At 45.9% G+C, this 19,283-nt stretch overlaps 1 long non-coding RNA gene across 1 annotated transcript; it reads right to left on the bottom strand.

Moving 5' to 3' along the window:
* Positions 1–13,309: 13,309 nt before the first annotated feature.
* LOC142803235 (uncharacterized) lies at positions 13,310–14,962 on the bottom strand. Its single transcript, XR_012894017.1, has 4 exons — positions 14,901–14,962; positions 14,731–14,835; positions 14,562–14,675; positions 13,310–14,264 (listed from the first exon to the last, which is right to left on the bottom strand). It is a non-coding gene; the product is annotated as an uncharacterized LOC142803235 (long non-coding RNA).
* Positions 14,963–19,283: the final 4,321 nt, after the last annotated feature.

Below are 19,283 nucleotides of genomic sequence, written 5' to 3'. Positions count from 1 at the left end.
TGTTTTTTGCAAAGCAGTTATAGGGTTCACATATCTCTATTTTCGAGAAATATGAAGTGAATGAATGAATGAAAGTATAGTTGAGCAGCTTATTGAATTATATAATGACCCGTATAAACCATGACCACCGGAAGGGTGGAGCAGGTGTTGTTAGACGTGGACTTACAGGCTGTTAAGAGTAGATAGACAAATCTGGCTGATTTTTGTGCTAGTATTAGGGCTTGTCAGTTCAGATTAAATACCAGACAAAGATCACAGGCAGCAGTCCTGATAGATGTGGACTATTGGAAGCAGTTCAAGCTAGAGAAGAAGGAACGTATTTATTAGTGACACATCTGTTGAAACTTTTAAAACCAGGAAAGTTTCTCGAGCAGGCAATGTTATGTGATGTTTTTGATGACTATGACATTGCACACTGTCGCACTGCACATGTGTCTGTTTCCTTATATATTTTCTACCAAAGCCATAAATAAAGATAGATGGCTGTTAACTCGCGTCCTGTGTTTCTTGTCTTATGCAAGTGTCATTCTGCACTTTATTACTTAGGAAGTACTTGTTGCTGGGCTGGTTGGTATAACATTATTAGGGGAAATGATGGACGATGCGAATGTGTGGTGCGGTGTAAATATTTTCTGTAGTTCAGCTGCGAGTGGCGCTCTTTCCCTGTGCTTTTTCATTTTTCCTGTGGTGCTTGGGCATCTAGAATTTTCCCCCTTAGCTTAATTACCTCCTTGAAGCTATGCACCCAATCGCCCATTAACAACCATTGTTAAACTATTGTATGTAGCATTGTTGATGCAAAATTACCTTAGAGTATATGCTAGAGCTCCTGCAGGATCACCGGCTCACTGTGACAACCAGTTCATCATTTATAGGACACGAAGTACTGACATTTTCAATATATCTGTTTGCACAGTGCTTCATTGGAGTCATGCAAGCTTAAAATATGATGCTCCCACAAAGAAATTTTTTTGCCTGTGCTGTGGCCACTGGGAAAACTATGTAGACAATAACGAAAAGAGATCACAGCTAGGCTTAGCGGTGCAATGTCTGTCTCAATAAATTAATGTAATAAATTAATGCAAGTGTGCTTATATCACCATGGTGTTGCCAGTTTATTACTATGTTTGATATGAACCTCTGCTCGCTCCACCATGGTGTTCCTGTGGGTATACACAGTCTTACCTCTGAGACAGCATTGCCAGAACTGGTTTCTCTGTCACAATCTTGAACAGGTGTGTGACAAGCATGAGCCAGAGCAGAGAACACAAGAAAAGGGGTCACTGCTTACATGTTCAAGGTCCTATGCATGCACACCGGACTATGATTTTACAGTGTCTTACATTTTGAGTGGAGTATACATCATGATGGCTGGAGCCATCTCTGTGGGCACCAGCTAGACTGTCACAATGTTCATATTGTTGCTTGAGACAACTGTTTGGGACAAAAAAAAGGGCCCCCTAAGAAAAAATATGTTTAGGCTAATGTAAGGGCTTGTGGTGAGGAGACTCTCAAAAGGTATATGGTGCGTCATCTTGCAATAGAGAAGCAACATTTATACCTAGTTTATGTTAGTAGGAGTCTGCTAAACATTGGCCATACAAGCTTGTGGCTAGAGAAGGTTGATGTCCAGAAGATACCCTCCTGAAATGTTAACCTGCACTGTCCTTCCTTGCCCTTCTTAATGCACTGGAAGTTTTGCCCTATAGGTACTAGTTCCTTCAGTGGGTGCTCTTGAAGGGCTTGTGAATAACTCTTACCACCTGCTTTACCCAAGGGCCAATCCTGCTGTTGGAACTTGTTTGCTTGGCAGAAATTTTGAACAGAAAAAGAAGCTTCAATCGTTACACAAATAAAGCTACAGCATTGCAAGATTACTATGATGTTATGTACACAGACCTCCCACATATAACTCACTAAAATGTCACCAATTACCTCTATGGTGAGCCTGATTAGGCCTTAAGACAGCACGTGAGTTTCTTGATGCTAGACATTTTAATCACTACGTGAACCTTGAAAAAACAAGATCGTCACGTGCAGTGCATAAAACCAGTGCTTATGAATTGCAATGATGCCAACGGAAGCATCAGAAAAAGTAAATCCGCCCTGCTAGAAACCAAATTCTGCATGAAGCCTGTAAATATACTGTTAACAAAGTCTTCTCGACAACTTTATTACTTCTATTTCTGTAATTTGCATAATCCTATCTTATGTATACCTTGCTGTCCACCCAATAATTATTGACCTCTGGGGTGTTACTCAAGTGACCATGCTCATTTAACATACCTGAAAGCCTCTGTGCTAACCTAATAAAATTGGAGACTTTAATAAAGTAATGCTCTCTGCTGCTCACCCCTTCAAAAAAAAATTTAGCATTCCCTTCATACCCGTTATTTTAAACTTGATGATCAGAGATTCAATGTATCTCCACACCTGATGACAGGTACTTGTGCAATTACACCGACATTATAACAACAAGCAGCCTTTGTAAGATGCTTGAACACGTGCCATCATCTCAGGTCAACATGTTTCCTGAACCCACTTTGCTCTTGAATCTGGGACAGAATGGTTTTCATAAATCATTTTCTTGCTAAGCTCAACTTGCCCCTTGACAAACTGTGCATAAAATTTTAGACCATTCTTCAGGAGCTATTTTTCTTGATAACTCGAGAAAACCCGATAAAGTGAACCATGAGCTTTTAAAAGAAAATTTGCCAAATATACACAATCACCTCCAATACCTAGCCTGAGTATATCTTTCAATAATAATAATCATTTTCATTTTAGAGCACATATCTGATGGCACAAAATCTGGAGTACCATGGAGTCTGCATAGGTATTTTTCACTACTTTATTGGGGGCCATGCAACAATTTTAAATTATTCATGCGATATACTCGAAGCTTACTGCAATGTGAATCACTCGCCACAATTTAAAAGATTAATTATCGGGGGAACATATGGACTCTTTATAAAGGCTGAAGTTGGTGCCGATGCTGTCTGCCGCATGACCAGTAATGAGACAAAACACGGCGCATGATATTAGGCCTAATAGCAGCGCTACGCTTCCATTTTATACACACGCACGCGCGCTATGTATGCTTCACCGCAATACATTGCATGCACTTCACCCCAAGACACTACTGTATTGCAGCAATGTTAAGTTTTAAGAAGACCTTTAGGGTTTAGCAATTTAAGCTCGACAATGCTACCAGCAATGAAATTTCTATTAGGGGCGAAGCTCCTTAAGGCGTGGGCTGTGCGTCCCCTGTAGCCTGTATGTAGCCACCTCTAGTTTAGTTCTTGCAGTGTTCACTAGATGGCGGTACCGTCCCCTGTATGTAGCCACCTCTAGTTTAGTTCTTGCAGTGTTCACTAGATGGCGGTACCGTTTCCTGTATGTAGCCACCTCTCGTTTAGTTGCTGTAGTGTTTACTAGATGGTGGTACTTGTAGCTGATGATGAAAAGATGCAAGATGTTATAAACTATAAAGCGGTACTTGTAGTTGATGAAAGACGCGAGATCTTATAAAATAGGAATGATGTCACATATGGCGCGTGTCATTGGTTGAAGGCAATCGTTCGATTTAGTGCGGCGACGTACGCTAGGGAGAGCGATGTAATAAAATCGAGTGGGCAAAATGTACAGAGGATTCATGGTTTACCAGGTTTACCTCCGGAGCTTCGCCCACTCATCATCATTCACTTCGTGGATATGGCGGAATTTTTTTATTCCATTTTTTTATTTTTATACAGTTGCCTAAACTAATGTTACCAATCGTCCCAAATTTTGCTGGACTGTTCCGACTTTGCCCGCGCTGTCCCAGTCGGGACACATGTCCCCGATTTTTTCCGGACCGTTCAGTAAACGAAAAAAAAAACGTTTTGTGTTATCAAAGGCACGCCAAATAACGTGCGTCCAACTGATCACAGAGACAAAGAAATGTTGCTGTGGAAACTTTCGCGTCAACTTTTACTGCAACATTCTACAGCGAAAGGAAGTGTCGCGAACAGCACATTGCAAAATTTAGTGCCGCATCAAGAGACCGACGCAATGAAGAAAAGAAACAACGGATTTGTTTGGAAGGCCCGGCAACAAAGAAAACTAATTTGCCCATCCCACACACGTCCCAGCAGCCTTCACTGTTGGTTACCACAATCTAAACACACTGTGCTAAGCAAACAAATGCATCTGCAACCGTTTAAAAGAGCCACTCAGACAAGAACGTTCTCTAATTCCAACTTGTGCACTCCGTATCTATCTCGCGCACTTACGCAAGAACAAGCTTCAACGAAAGCGTTGGCACAAGTATATACTTCCTCCCAAGTGACACCAGCTGTTTGATCGGTCCTCAAGCAACACGCATGCACCAACCATACATCCGCGTAGTACATGCGTTAGACCAACATTCACAAATCGCATTCCACACGGCCTTTATTTTATGCTCGTTACCATTGCTTGTAGATTCGGAGGCAAACACTTCGGGCGAATGACGTTAACTACTCGATAAGCACGGATGAGAGGCTCCTGAACACGGCGACATCACAGGAATTAACAAAAGCGGCAGCGACTTGCGTATCAATCACTTTCTAACGACAGAAAGCGACCATGTCCCCACGAGAAGAGGTGGTTCTCACCATTTCAAACAGATTACAGTCCAATGCAACACCAACATCGGACAAAATAACGTCACGACTAGAACACGATGAACCCCCCACAGACTGTGTGTCATAAGTTAGTGAGAAACTCTACCTGAACCACAGAATAAAGAACGCCTAAATCGCCTGAGAAAAGTTTTTCAACTCAGCGGCACTGTCGCCGTCTATTCATACACTTTAAGCCAAGTCAAGCCGCTTTTAAACGGCTATTGGGTGAACCGAGCTACAGTACACTGTAACCGAGCGTTTTGGTATGGTGGCTAGTTTTGGCCCTCAAAACGTTCGTGCCGCCGGGTGAACCGAAACACTGCCTTTGAATAGTGGTAGACTTGTGGGAACAGTAACTGCTTGAAACGGGATAATACTTAGCACCACTACTTACCCTCTCACTAAATATAGCGTTACTTCAAAACAATAACAGAAAAATACGTTTGGATTGCGCCATATTCCTTATTCAACGTTTGAAAACTAGTGCCAACACATTTTGGTAATGAGCATTGAGAGTTAAACATTTTTCAATACGTTACAAACACTTTTCACTTTGCGATACGGTCTCCAAGCCGACGTCAAAATGACGCAGGCCTCCATTTTTCTCATTTGCTGTTTGCTTCCCTTCGTTCTCGCAACCGCTGCGGACCGCTCACTTTTTGACGTCACCGACAGAACGCCTCCGCCCAGATTTGGAATTTGTACAATGATGAACGAAAGTACAGTGTAAACTTCTAGTACACTGTAACAAAAGGGCAGAACATTATCGTGGATGTTTCCTATATGGATGTCTGATAGGCTGAAGCTCGGCTGTCGGAAACGAGCTATGAGACACGGTGTCGTGCTGACGAGTTGGCGTGTAAATGTCACCGGAACTATTAGCCGTCTTTAGTTCAGCGAGGTTTTAACGCTTAGTGCGCTCCGGTGTTCCTTGACAGTGTGAAACGAATCAACGGTTTACTTCCTTCTTTTTCATGTCTTACGTAGACGAGCTTAAGAACGAGCTACATAGATGAGCTAAACTTGGCTTCGTAGTCTCGTACTTGATATCTCCGCCATTCTAGATGAGCACCATCAATTTTTCCAGCGTTACTTAAGATGAGAAAACTCAGATGCTGCCTAGCGAGATTTTTCGAAATGATCTGATATGAGAATTTTTTTCAAAGTGTGCCACGGCGATAAATACTAGCGTCGGCAATATATAAATTATGGGATAATTATGTGAGCCCACTGCGAGTGCATCTGCATAATCATTGAGGGTTAAATCTTTATGCCCTGGTATTCAGCCTTCTTGAATCCAATTCGTTCTCATTTTCTTCTAATAATAAGTGGCTTCTACATTGCCGGGCCACTTTCTTTCAAATTATTTCCATGTGCAAAAATGTTTCAACCCCCCCCCCCAGTCACCAAAAAATAGTCTGGCTACGTACATGCCTTGCATCTTTTTTACTGTTTATTATATTTTATACTCTGGGTATTTCTATTATTGTACTCAAATATGTCTGTGTGGAAAATATTGTTATTGAGCTGGAACCGCGAGCATCCTACATCTATGTTTTGGGTGCTCTATTATATGCCTCCAGCATGGGACACTCAGAAGACATAACCTGCCCACATTATCACCAGAGATCTTTTTTCCTCGCTTACAATTTATCGGACCCACGTGTGACGAACACAGCGCTTATACCGCAACCTGGGTTTTTGTACTTGGTTTCAACGTGATCAACTAGTTAGGGCGCGGGCTGACGCGCACGACCGTAACTGTTATGGCCTCGCCGCCTCGTTCACGAAACTCGGAAAACCCTAACTCCCCAACGCCAAGCGTTCGTACGTACGTCCAGCAGAAGGCACAGAGCCGGGTTGGTTGACAGAACAAGGAGGAGGTCTTTGCCCTACTGTGGGCACCTCCGTGGTGGGCACAGTCAATGAGCTGATGATGATGGCTATATAATTTCCAACCAAGAAAATTTAAAAAAAAATTGCTGGAGTGGAAATGATTGCGCAGAAGTGAAACCGTTCCTCTGGCAAGATGGCGGCTGTGGCGGCCATCTTACTAGGGGCATGATAAAATATCGCCGTTCAGCGATTAAAAACGAAGCGTTTTCCTCGCACGCCCAACGAGTTTAATGTGGCTACCTTTTCGGGCCACATAGTGCTCCAAGTGCGTCTTAAAGTTACTAGTTTTCCGTAGTGAGCCTCTAATTGGAGGCGAACTTCTTTGAAGATTCAGCCATCCATACTTGTTTCTGTGTGTTATTTCGTCGGGAACAACTATCCTTCAATATAGAACTAACGTAGCGTTTACATAACGTATCAAAGCCACGTAATTTTTAAGTGGGCACTATCAGAAAACGGCATGTTTCCACCATCTTGGCAGTGGCAATAGGCGGCTTCACTTCTGCTGGCAAGCCATCGCAGGAGCTTCCACTCCAGCAATTTTTCTTGAATCCTCCTTGTTTCCAACAACCAACCAATCACGAGGGATCGAACGCGAGGTGCCGCGAGCCGACCCAACACGCGCTAGGCAAGCGAGCGCGAGGGGCCATTCCATCTGGCGTTGGAAACGAGGAGAATGGCCCAAGTACCGCGCTGCTTGATTAACAGAAACGTTGTCGTCAACATTGGATGTGTTTTAACTGGAAATTCTCCGTCTACTAGCAGCGGCGATGGTTTCCAAGAAAGCAACAACGGACCCTCAACTGGACTGACGCAAGGCGAGAGCACGCACCCGAAGACGAACGGTAATGTTGAGGGCATCTCACGAAGAAACGGACCCCTTCGACGCGGTACGTCTCCCGCCATGCCTGCAGACGTACCAGTGAAACCGGCCTCCAGCGTTGTCACGCAACGCTGTACATCCTGCGGTCGCGGAACAACTTCCAATCGTAACAGTGACTCTGGAACAAAGAATGCCGATGAGGTGAAAGACACTTTTTTGGATATTCTATTCGAGGAACTGAAGAAAATTACTCTTGAGGACTCTATCATTAGCAACGTCATGGATGTGGCCCACGGCGTTTTGACCGGATTGAACTTCGCCGGGTATTCAAATTCTCTGATTGGCTCTGTGAGTGTGATGATGAGTACAGTGATGACAAGTATTATGCAGAAATTTAAAGAGACTAATTGTTACCACACTCTCGAAGCTGCGGTGAAAAAGCTTGTCGCTGAGGCGGTGACAGCGTCGGGAGCAGCCGCATTAAATTCTTTTTTCAAATAAACACGAGTCACTTGTGGTCGCTTCACTGAAAGTAGCTGTCATGGGTTAGTGGCCGTAAATAAAATCTACCTACCATATAGTGACTTAAGTTCCAGAAAAAAAAGGTGCTGTTGTTGTAACCATATATGAGTTGCGAAATCATATGCTCCATGTATCAAAATTCGAACACGACGTTGGCCCATTTAGTGGCAATAGCAGATTGTCACACTTTCTTCATTTAAAAATTGTCGGGTGAGTTGGTGCTCAAGTGTGCTGAATCTGGCGCTGCGCCATGCTCCCTACCGGGCAGCAGAAATTAGGCGCCTCCTTCCTCTTCTAACCACTACCACCAGTAGTGCGGGTAAAGTGCGGGGTTTTTCCAAACCCCGCACTTTACAGCAAGTGGCACCCCGCAGTTTTCCAGTCCCAGTGTAAATTTTGTGATGAGGTAACGAATTTGGTCCACATGGTGTGGACATGTCCAAGTCAAAACGATGGTTCTCGCACTGAAGAATCCTGGGAGGCCCTGCTCTGCAGCCCAGATCCCAACGTCCAGCGCGACATCAACAGTCAAGCCCTTGCTGCTGCCGCGTCCCAAGGGATTCCGGCCGACAGCTAGGGGCAACGGGCCATGCCTGAGCAATTGACTGACCTTTTAATAAAGTTTTCTCTCTCTCTCTCTCTCTCTCTCTCTCTCTTCCGGTGAAAGCCAAAGTCCAGTCAAGACGTAATATTTCCCCAGCGCGATATAAAGGCGTGCGAGTTAGCATCCAGGGGAGCAATGCAGGATGGCCCGAGCATCTCGAGCAGCCGAGTTTGCTCCGAGCTCACTTGCGGTGGCCGTGGCAAAAAGACAGGGCGGAGAGCTAGATAGCATGCAGTGTTGATAAAAATGGCTACACGAACGGGCGTGGCGTTGGAAACGCATGTGGGACATTTGCGATGGTTATTAAAGAAACAACGCGTGCGAGCACGTCAGCGTCACCACTCACTCGACATTTTAGCAGTGCAGTGACATCAGCGTGATTGTCGTGCTGTACTTTCGCCAACTCAACACACACCTCGCACAGGCGGGTTCGTGGACACTTGTCCTCTTTCGCACGGGTTCTTTGTTCCACCTACAGCATAGAAATTTCCACTCTCGAAGGCAGCAAGGGTGCACACGCAGCCCTCTCGTGCTGCTTGCTTCGCGTCTGTCAAGTATCACGGATAATTTTAAAAACAGGAGGTCACTAGGAGCGCTCGTATCTTGTGAGCAATAGTGTCATCTAGGGACCTTAGTCAGCAACGCTGCTGTGATTGGATACGTCGTGAGCGCGGTGAAATCGAATGCGGGGCATTATAGCAACGTGATGACATTACTGTTACTTCTGCGTGCGTGTGCGCATAGTTTGCGCGATAAAGCTGATAGTTTAATCGGGCCGCTCGACGTGAGTACTGCTCCTCGGCAAGAGCATACGTAGTGGGCGTTCCTGATATTCGCCACGGGCGTATGTCAATCAAACAGATAGAAGCGGGAACTCGAATACAACTCGTTCATTCTGAGAAGTCCCGAGTTGAACTCGTGGCTGTGATGCTGCCGGTGTGACTGTCAAGCGTTTGATGTGGGTAATGCTGATCGACAGCTTCTTTGCATATAAAATAAATTGGTGAGCTTTTACTACATGTGCAAGGCTGAAGCCATAAAGGATTTTGTGATAGCCTAGCTTCTTTCAGCTTTTTAATTTGGTTGTCTGCTTATGTGCAAAGGAAGATCGCATCAGTGAGTCTGTCTTAATTTTGATTTAATTGGGTGAGGCTTTACGAACAATACACTGGGGTGTCTTGTCTCATGTAATAAGTATTTAATTAAAATATTTAAAAGATAATTATTTTGGGGCCATTGATTGATTGATATGTGGGGCTTAACGTCCCAAAACCACCTTCGGGTCCAATTACCAAGGCCATTATCAGTATCGAGCTATTTGACGTTATACTGGTTAGCAGAATACTAATTATCATCATATTAGTAAGGAATGATTAGCATGGTCTCACTTAGCGTGCTCATTATTAACGTCGTGTTAATAAGCAGAGTTTAGTTAGCTCATAAACTAGCATGCTTTAGTGAGCCTAACTTTAACTTTAAATGTCTTCATTAGCATGGTCTTCTTTAAACGTGGCTATATTACCTCGCCCGTACAATGACTTGGCGTAATTACTTCGGTCATAGCACGTCGTCGATTAACTAGCCAAGTTTACCGTCCAGCCAAAAAAAAATCACAGCATATATCCACAGAGTGAATGTTGATGAGTGGGGCGAAGCTTCGGAGGGTTTATTGTTATAAACTGTGAATCGACTGTCCATCCGTCCGTCCGCCTGTCCGTCCGTCCGTCTAGCAGTCTGTCCGTCCGCCTGTCCGTCCGTCTATACCTGCCGCGTGAATCATTAACTAGGTGGTCACATCCCACTAGCTAGAAGGGACAGACCCACTGTTTTTGGAGCTTCGCACATAACAGCTAATTACCCGGCCGCACGTGCTTGGGTGCTTGCTGGCGATGACAACAAAGCGTACGCATAGAGAAATAAAAAAAAAAGGTTAAGAGTGGACACTCCCGTAGACCCCAGCGGCCCAATCGACCCTAGCACACCTGGTGGTTGGTGAGAGCAAGTGGCGTGCGCTTCCTGTTTCGGTTTCACTGGCGCAAATTTTGAATTACTTTGCGTAACCAACGTTTGGCTATGGCGAAAGTTCATGATTTCAGACCACTTTTTATCGCCCAAACGGATAGTTTTTGTAGGTCGTTTTGATTTAGCGATTTCCTATTTTGTTTTGTTCAGTGGTTTGTGTGAATTGGTCGAGACGTAATTTTTATTTCGATTAAGTTACAATAAAAAAAGATGCAGGTAGTGATAATTCACTACGGTTTTATTCATCGCGCTTGTGTTTTTCTTTTGGAACAAGTGATCAATGTATATATCAGTCAGAGAGACAGAGTATCCACAATGTTTTATTCAAAGGCAAGGTAGAGAATATAAAAAGCACACTATGACAAAGGTGGACAACAAATGCATCTCGCCTTACAAATAAATTGTAACAAATATTGTAACAAATAGAGAGAGAACACAGACAACGCACACATCGCTAGAGTTGGCAGAAGCCGAGAAGCTGGTGAAGTATGACAAACCCGGCCAGTGGGTAAGTAAGGATCTATGGCGAAAACACAGCGCACAATGCTGATGAATAAGGAAGAAGTGACATATACACAGCAATGAAGTCACGAATCACGCCTGGGGTTAACCGAAATAATGCATACAAAAAAAGCGCACAGAAACCACACGACACAATATAGCAGAAAGGCAAAGGTGCAGTGTGCTGGCTGTGCTTAAGAACAGCTAGCCCAAAACGAAAAAAAGCAGACTTGATGCCTGCTTGTCCTCAGAAAGGTAGGGCTTTGCAGCTTGCTCACTACGTGAAAGACAAACTTTATGCTACAACACTGGCAGGTCTTGTGGCTCTTCTTATGCGTCGCCTTCATCAAAAACTTAAGATCCCAAGTGATTTGCGTCTAGGTGTTGCTGTGACGCTTGCGAGCTAAAATAGATTGTAGTCATCACTTATCCAGAATTGTGGACCTTAATTGGTGCTACGAGAGCGGTATTACAGGGCTAATATATAGCAGAAGGAAACCAATTTGGCTCATTATTTTTCACAAAGGCTCTACACCGTACGTTATCACTCACAAGCTATATAAAAATAAAATGGCAGCGTCCGCAGCCATATCAAACGCTACAAGTTCGGGTATTCTTTTGAAAATTTTGATGGGCGAGATGAGGAGGTTGATGAGAAGCTAAAATACAAAAAGCGTGATAACGTGAACCGTGCCCACATCATACTGTGTTCCTTACCCGCTCGAAGACATTTCAACAAGCGGTTTTGTTATCGATATCTTACTTGAGCTGGAGAGATAAAGCATACACAGTGACCAAGCGACCCACAGTAAAGTGTACAAATCGCCCGCATTTGCTACAAAAATACAGACAGGATACCCAACATTTTTTTAAGGTTATGCAAATCACTTCGAGCGAATACACAGTGTCCCTACTCCTCATAGCGGGTAACCAAAACAATGTATGCAACGAAGGAGTGGTTAGTCCAGTTGAACTGAATATAAGCATATAAGACCATAATGAAGTCTGCTGTAACGAAGTAATAACATAACAAAGCTAATGCAGGATTCGGCTCAACTCGAATACTTTAGTGTGAACCCGCCGCTAATTGCTAACCTTTGAACTTGTCAAGCTGTATGCCTGAGATTGAAGACTGGAACCTAACCCTATCTAAGTTTCGGTTCACAAGACGCACATGCCAACATAAACAAACCCGGCAAAACATTTTCACAAACTTCGCCCGACACCCAGCAGAGCAGAAATGAAAATCGCCAACACTTGACAGATGGTGATACAAAACATCGCACCCTTTCAGGTGATGTGCAGTGGCCTCAATCAGGCAAGAAAGTGAGATTCAAGTTGTTGTACGTATGCAAAAGCTGCTTGTGATGGCACAGTGAGATTCCCAAAAAGTTTGCTGGGGACGTGGTATGCTTTGAGCGTTGTGAAATACTGGTGGGTGCCCTTAAGCGTCTCACTACCGTCTTTCTGTAACTGTGGGCAACTGCAACCGTCGTATGCATTCCGAAGGCAGTGTTTGACGAGAAAACCAGCTACATAATACGCAGCGGAGTCATCGATAATATGGGAGTGAATGTTGGTCGCAAGTTCAGAGAGATCGTCTAGAGCGGGAAAGTCATCAGGCTGTGGCTGTGCACACTCCTCATTATCCACAAGAGACGCACTGGTGAGGGAGAATGGCGAGAGCTGCTCCTGGAGGAGGTCACATTCATCATCCTCGACATTTCCGTATTCTGACAGCTGAAAGAGTTTTCTTATGCAGATGTGCTTCAGGCCACAAATAAATTGTGCTACATTGGGGTTGGTGTTGCAACCCTGTTTTTGCCTAATGTGGCCAAATATGTTCTTCAGAGGATCCTGTTGAAGCCTGCGTGTTAACAGGTATTCAAAATTGTAATTTTTGGAGAGGTCATCCCATTGTTGACAAATTGCCTGAATTGTAATTCGCCAACCTACGATGGTTTGTGGTTGACGTCTGCCAACAAACTGCATTCATGCAATCCAGGGAAGCTGGCCTTGGAGGAAGTCATTCAGCTTTGAATCATTTTTCATGACTGCATGCCGCAGCTTTTGCGAAGTTCTTTTTTTACTCGAGCTGTTCAAGGCATCGAAAATCCTGTCCATACGATCAAAAAATTGAGCTGTAGTAATGGCCGAGGCAGGCAGCACCTTCGCATACACCATTGCCGTGATAGCAATCGAAACTGATGCACTGAGGACCTGAGTTGCTCTGCTGACCTTCATATTAGAAAAAGGTTTCGGGTGAACGTGCCGTTCACTCAACTTTGGAGCCAATCGCAACCGCAACTCATGTGAGGATTGGTAAAAGCTTACAATGTGCGACCAGTTAACGATGTCATCCCCAATGTATAACTTGTGTGCTTGGACATTATTGCACGTTGTTTTAATTGAATGCAGAGCATTAAAATGTAATACACCCGCTCACCATTAACTTCAAAAAAAGGCTTTGCTACAGTCACTCTTAGTTAGTTAGCGAGACTTACATTTGAACTGCCCTGGTCACAAATGACTGCTTTCACTGCGATATTAATGCTCCTAAGCTCCAAAATGAGTGACACCAGCAAGTTATGCATAACAGATGATGGTGTTGGTGTGTGCCCTATAGTAAAAGCAACCGGTTGAACCCACTTTCTCGAAACACCAACAAGAAGAAAAACCAGTGCTCGATCAGCGATGGTTGAAGTGCGATGTGTGCCATCATCTGTAAAACCCTGGACAACGTCTCTTGCAGCATCATAGTACAAATTCTTTTCGAGTGCTATTTCGTCGAAAACTAAAGCGCACACTCGGTCCCGTTCATTCCAAGCTTGAGTATTTGTTGCAATGGAAGAAAGGATTCCTGGAATTATGCCTGGAGTCATCTTTACATTAGCTTGCCACCTCCTTAATGAACGCCGGGAGGGCAAAGAAAAATATGGAGCCAGAAATCGGTATGCTCGCGGACCTCGGAAGTTTAAGTGAAGAGCGAATTTCTTAAACCACACGGGAAACCGCTTGCCCTTGCGTTCGGGCCTCAAGCGAACATGTGCAGAAAGAAGTTTAAAAACCTCCTCGGTGACGTGCGGTCGGATAACTCCAAGGGCCTTTGAACTAGATGACGGTGCTTGGTGAGGCTGTCTCCGCAGTCTTTTGATAGTTTTCCACTGTGCTGCTACTTTGGCTTGCAGATGTTTAATGGTTTGCTTGTACTTCATTGATGGAGACATTGTCGCTGGCACACAGGAACGCACTGCAATAAACAAAGAAATGGATGTAAAAGCGAAGAACAACTAATCCCATACGAGCACTTTCCTCGCTCTTTCAGACCCAAGGTGCACAACTTTCTGTGGTGCAAAGTTTTCGATTTCACTACCTAAAAACAAACCATTCACAATGTTGACAATGCACAAAAAAAAATGAAAATCACTGAGAGCCCACCCTTACATTTTGTAAGTGTACACGTAGTGCCCTTTTGAGGATAGTTTCCACATAATGTCCTAAACATAAAATAGCACATTAAAAACAGCTGCAATAAAAGCGTAGTCACCATTTTCTCTAGGGCACTCAGGCGTGGAGCTGTTGGCGGAGACGTCTTCTGGAGGGTCTTGTGAAGCTTGTTCAGTGCCTCGGACAGTGCTGTCGGAACAATCTTGCGAGCGGCCTGCGGAAGTCTCTGTATCAATCCACTCTGGTGTTGAAGTGAACATACAAGTTACCGGTCACACAAGTTCCTTTTGTGACAGCTGAACGACTGGTTAAGGTTTTCTCCGGCAAGACGAAGTCAGCAGAAGTTCTTTCACCAGCTGCAAGGGAGCTGCCACCTGCAGAGGTTTGGTCAACAGTCAGTTTGGGTAAAAAAAAAAAGAAATCGCAACACTAAACGCACCCTGCTCATTGGGGCACCTCAATGTGTAGGAGCCGCTTTTTGAAGCCTCTACCGCAGGTCCTGAAGAAATGAAATTACCACAATGTGTCAGTAAGAGGCTTAAGATAACAAAAACTGAAGCTCATTCTCACCTTGCAACGCAGCTTCTGCAGCCATGTCACAGTCACAACTTAAAGCGACGCTCAGAGAACCTGCATATATGTGCAGTTGGTACAAGTTACAAAGCTTGTAGCATGGGGAAACTTAAACAGCTCTTTCAAACGCATAAATTGCTCGAACGTGGAAGAAAAGAGAAGGCACCAACTAGGAAACAAGTAATTTGTGATTTTTGGAATTATCAACAGTGCCACCTTTCACTGATGAAAGGTATACGTACATGTGCACTCAGGCTTGAAGATAACGTGAAATATCCCTTTAAAGTCTTTCAAAACAAGTTGCGCAGGTCAAGAGCATCAAAAAACAACAGAAATGTAAAGCTGCTGTTAGGAAGGTAACAGCCTACAATTCACAAAATTTAAGACTTTCAGAGTGTTACTTCTATAGCGAGGTTTCTCCATCGGCTACAAAGATCTTCGCGGTTAAGTGTCGCCACTGATTCAATACAAGTGGCTGCTATTGCACATATTTGAGTTTCAGTCAATCACTCACATGTTGCAGCTGGTTGCACACTGGGAACAGCCATTCCTGTAAGCCTTGTGTGCCCAGGGTCCATGAAACTTTGAGCAGTAAAATGGTCGCTACAAACCCTGTACGTTGCGTACAATAGGCTGGCCGGCTTACTAAGGAGATCATCGCGTCCAGCATACTGCATCCATGCTTTCATCCTGCATTGGCAATGAACTATCAGCTGAAAGGGGAAGTGCTTGAATAGTGATTTTTTATTGTTACCCTCACTGAGCAAGTACGAACAGTAAGCCTAAAGACATGCAAACCATACAAAAGCTTTAGCACACCTGCCGTCCCGTGGTATGCGGAAGAAACTCGTCCCAGGCTTCTTGTGGGTTCTGCCATTGTTGAAGCACCACGATACACAGCAGTAGCTGCCGTAGCTTGGACCGCCGGACGGCATGGCATCAGCGCGGTCTGAAAATGTTAGTAAGTGGATGCTTCGCTGTCAAATTACGAAAAAGATATGTGCACGTCATAAGTGTACCAGCAAACCCATTTGCATGATTAGCTAATCGATGCACAATACAAAACCAGTGATACATCTCTGACCCATAAAACTCTGGCTTACAAAGATAGACGTCAAGACCACGTGCAAAGATCTTCAGAAGTTTCCAGGCCGCTATCCCTTGTAATGCAATGGTATCGCGGCCTAGGAACTTTAGAACACCTTCGTGAGTACGCAGTATCAGCAGTACATTGGGAAGAAAAATCTTAGTTGAAATTTGTGCGGTAAAATTATATTGGAAACGTCAAAAAAATTTGTGGGCAGCTTGCACTAGTGGCACAAGGCTAGCGAAGAAACGAAGATGATGGCCACTTGGCTAGTCCAGATTTGCCTCCGGCACACCAAGAATTATTCGTGTTCCGAGCCTTCGGGAAACGCGCCGTGAAGCATGCGAGGCCCAGCGAACGCTTCTCAATATTTTGCACCGAGTCTATGACCTAGCTGCCCAGCTATGCTCAGCGCACAGACGCTCGCGTCCGTGGCAGACGCAGCACGCGTCGCCTCGGCTTGACGCCGTGCCGCCTTTGCTATACTGCATACGTTGCACAATGTTCCCGTCTAGCCGCCGCATAGAGCCGCAAACTTTCTTTTTAGCGAACCTCCCCGTCCTTGCAAGCTTCAGAAAAAGGTTACAACTTCGTGAATGAGACAACACGTAAGAAACAGAGAGAGAGAAACGAGAAATAAGGAAGGCAGGGAGGTTGATTTGATTTGATTGATTTGTGGGGTTTAACGTCCCAAAACCACCATATGATTATGAGAGACGCCGTAGTGGAGGGCTCCGGAAATTTAGACCACCTGGGGTTCTTTAACGTGCACCCAAATCTGAGCACACGGGCCTACAACATTTCCGCCTCCATCGGAAATGCAGCCGCCGCAGCCGGGATTCGAACCCGCGACTTGCGGGTCAGCAGCCGAGTACCTTAGCCACTAGACCACCACGGCGGGGCAAGGCAGGGAGGTTAACCAGATGCTAGTATCCGGTATGCTACCCTACACGGGGGTTGGGGAATAGGGGGTTAAAAGAGAAAGGGAGAGTAAAAAATAAATAATCACGTAAGAAACAAACTCGCACACACGAAGTGCAACGTGTGTGTGCATCTTTCTATGATTGTTGCATGGTGTCTTATTCTCTTATTCACGCAGCTGTAACCGTTTTCTGAAAAAATGACCCAACAAGCCCCAACAACATGTCATACAACAAGCTTCGCTTGAAAACGTGCCTCACCTGTTATCTCACGCACGAAAACGCCGACGCAGCCGACGTTGACGGAAGCGACGAAAGCTTCCCGCTGTCAGTCATGCATGGGCTTGTCGCTGGGTGGATGGTGTTTATGACAGTACGGCTGAAGAAAAATAATCACGTAAGGTGTATTGAATAAATTGTTTTTATGTATGAAGAACATACCAAATTTGGGCGTATAACTATTATTTTGTAAAAACAATTCTGTTGCATTGATTATAACTGTTCTTTTTTGCGCTTGCGCTCTCTGACGTTCGGTGAGAGCCCTAGTTCGTTACGTAGCCGTGACGCACTTCCTGAGGCCAGGTTTCGCGGAGTGTCCTCTCTTGTATTTTCCTTTCTCTATGGTAGAGCGTCGCGCTGCGGACCGCCAAGTCCTCTTTCTTTTAAAGATAGAGAGAAGACTGCGGACGCCACCGACGGCGGGAGAGACCGGTTTTGGGAGCCGTTGCGAGCGGACGCGCTGCACATGCGCTCCTGCCTCAACTTTCACCAGAGCCCTATATTTCGACCGGATCCTCTCGATTTCCCCCGCTTTGCATTCGGGATGGTCAGCCGCCCACTTTGATCTCACCTGACTGTCGCTAGCCCGCCGGGATCGGTACCACGATCCGTGCTGTTTTCTTGTGTGCCCGTCGGAGCTAGGCCTACGCCAGGCCTCGCCTTCGTGTGGTCACCGCTCGCCTAGCCATGGAATACCGCGTAGATGGCACTGATATCGACGCAACCGAACTCGGAAATGGGGAATGGGAGACCGTCCTACGTCTCCGAAACAAATACCGCCCTGCGTCGGCTGACAACCGTCTCCAACGCCCAGCAAGCTTGATCGGCCAATTGGAAATCAGTGGCAGCGACGGCCGCCGAACCGTTGGAGAATCGCAAGATGGGACGCCGACGCCTTCAAGGCCGTCTCCTCCACCAGCTCCTCCTCGCCATTTACGACGCACGCCTCTCCCGCAACTCCCGAGGGGAGACTTCAAGGTCGTTGTCCGACCCCGCGGCGGTTTGGACGTAACCAAGCAGACCCCTCGCACGCTTCTAACAGCGATCTCCTCTACCACAGCAGTTTCCCTGCAGGAAGCCCTCGCCCAAGACCAGTTGCGGCTACATCCGACCAACAATACCTTCACACTCAGCACCCCTGTGGAGGCTCGGGCGCGGGCTTATGCCGAGCTCACTTCCATCTCTCTCGGCGCTAGCCGCACAGATGTCACCGCCTACCTCGCTCCTCCCGACGATGCCGTGCGGTGCATTATTCACATGGCCTACAATGATGAGCCACACAGAGAAATTTTGGAGGGACTTGTCCCCTACAACCCGGACCTCCCAATAATTGATGCTCGACCATTTGGGAAAAAGCGATCCCTCCTCATCACCCTGGCCACCGGCCCTCTGCCCAAAGCTATCCGCTTTTGGGCGGGCATCCACACATGTTTCCCCCATCGACCGAAAGTGGAAGCGTGCTACAACTGCCGCCGCATCGGACACCGCCAAGACGTTTGTCCGGCCCCAGCAAGCGGAAGATGTCATAATTGCGGCGATCAGCATGTTCCAACAGAGCCTCCAACCTGCCCACCGAAATGCATCGTCTGCGGGGACGGGCACCACACCGGGAACGTTGAATGCAAGTGCCGCTACGCCCGCCGGCCGCCACACACGACCCAACTAGCGGCCGGACACCAGTCCAGATCCCAGGAGAAGAAACAACCAGCCCCTCAGAAGCCATCGCGCAATGCATCGCGCTCCGCCTCCCGTGACCGGAGCCTCAAACCCAAGCAGGACCTCACCTGGGCCGATCGAGCACAAGAATCGCCGCCAGCCCCCGTCCGGCAGACTCCGAACCACAACAACGATGGTGAGCTCCGGGCCCTGCGGGAGGAGGTAAGCCGCCTTAAAGCTATAACACAGCGCTCACTAACCCCTCCCACCCCTTCTCTCATACCTTCACCACCCACTACTCAAACGC

Source organism: Rhipicephalus microplus, chromosome 3 (genome assembly GCF_043290135.1).
Source record: "Rhipicephalus microplus isolate Deutch F79 chromosome 3, USDA_Rmic, whole genome shotgun sequence".
Classification (NCBI taxonomy): domain Eukaryota; kingdom Metazoa; phylum Arthropoda; class Arachnida; order Ixodida; family Ixodidae; genus Rhipicephalus; species Rhipicephalus microplus.
This window is presented reverse-complemented; position numbering and strand designations above follow the sequence as displayed.